At 38.9% G+C, this 1,413-nt stretch overlaps 1 pseudogene; it reads right to left on the reverse strand.

The window, feature by feature from the left end:
• Positions 1-259: 259 nt before the first annotated feature.
• LOC121437458 lies at positions 260-1,138 on the reverse strand (annotated as a pseudogene).
• Between the last annotated feature and the right edge of the window lie 275 nt (positions 1,139-1,413).

Raw genomic sequence — 1,413 nt, forward strand, 5'->3', positions numbered from 1 at the left:
CCCTTACAAAATAACTTTCATATTCTGTAAATCATCCTGCATGTTTTCTTTTACAGCAACTGTAGGCAAGAGAATTCTATAAGCTCTGGAAAAGTTTTAGGAAGACACCTTGTATTTTTATATACATAAAACTATCTGTTGGGATATAAAAAGTGCTCCTGAATTATCTGCCTACATAGGAGTTGTATATAGTTTTGAACCATATTCAGCGCACAAACTGAGAAACAATATTATCACATTTTTGTCCTCTTGCTTTATTCTAGGGAAGACAACTCTTCCTAAGCCCTTCTTTTTCTTGTTGCAACTCCTGCAAATGCTTCTGGTTTTGCTCCAATCTGTCCTCCAACCACTGTAGTAGAGGCCCACTGACTGCTGACATCTGACTGCACAAATTCCTGGTAAACCCTGAGCCATTATGGATCTTGGTTATTGAGTCCAGATGTGTAAGGCTATGAATCCTTCTATATGCATCCTGTTCTTCCTGACATAGGATCTTTGGCAGTTCTACTGCTGATTCAAGGCATACCTTCCCAATAGTGATATGAGGTAAAATATGGATTGGGATTTCAATTCTCTCATACTCTGAGCTTTTTTGTGCTTGTATGGATTGGAAGCAAGTGTAGAGTACCCGACCAGTCTTTGTGTTTTTGTCTTCTATGAAACAGGAAAAAATAAGTCCTACAAAGCATTGATCCATCATTTGGTACATGGCTTGTGTACGAACATCAACATGGGAAGGCCAGACGGTTATGTGAGGGTGAGAATGATACCAGCCAACAACTCTCATGGGACGACCTGTTCATTCAGCCAACCTCTCTGCTTCTGTTGAGGCTGCAGACAGCTGCTCTGGAGAAATTTCTACATGGTCCTTTCTCTTGTCAGAACATCGCAAGATAATGACAGAATGGATGTGAACAATTCTGATGGTATCCATCTTTTCTGCAACTGTGTGCATTTCAGTTCCAGTGTATGTAAATTTGGAGTCACTCCTTATGTCATCATTCAACTCCCCTATACATAGACCCATCACCTCCTCCTTTTCAGTGCTCAGAGCATGGTTGTGACAAACTAGGAAAGCGTCAGACTCAAGATGAACCGCTTGCACAGCTTGCATCACCTGCACTGCCATCTTTGTTGGTTCCACTCCGATCAGTAACAATCTTAACAGGAAAATTTGTATATTCCATTTATGTCAATGCATTTGCTATGTCTAAAGGATCTAGGTAATGTTTTGACCATTAATATATATTTCAATTGGTTTACATAGCAGACCCCTATAAAGTATACAATTGGAATATATCACAAGAGATTAGATTTTCTTTCAATAATGTAAATAGTTCTATACTGAAGAATAATCCTCTGGACACTGTGAATATGTATTAATCTCATTGGGTAATAAAAAGCTGATTAGCA

This window comes from Microtus oregoni, unplaced genomic scaffold (genome assembly GCF_018167655.1).
Source record: "Microtus oregoni isolate MIOR12 unplaced genomic scaffold, Mior012 000052F_ref0000163, whole genome shotgun sequence".
Classification (NCBI taxonomy): Eukaryota; Metazoa; Chordata; class Mammalia; order Rodentia; family Cricetidae; genus Microtus; species Microtus oregoni.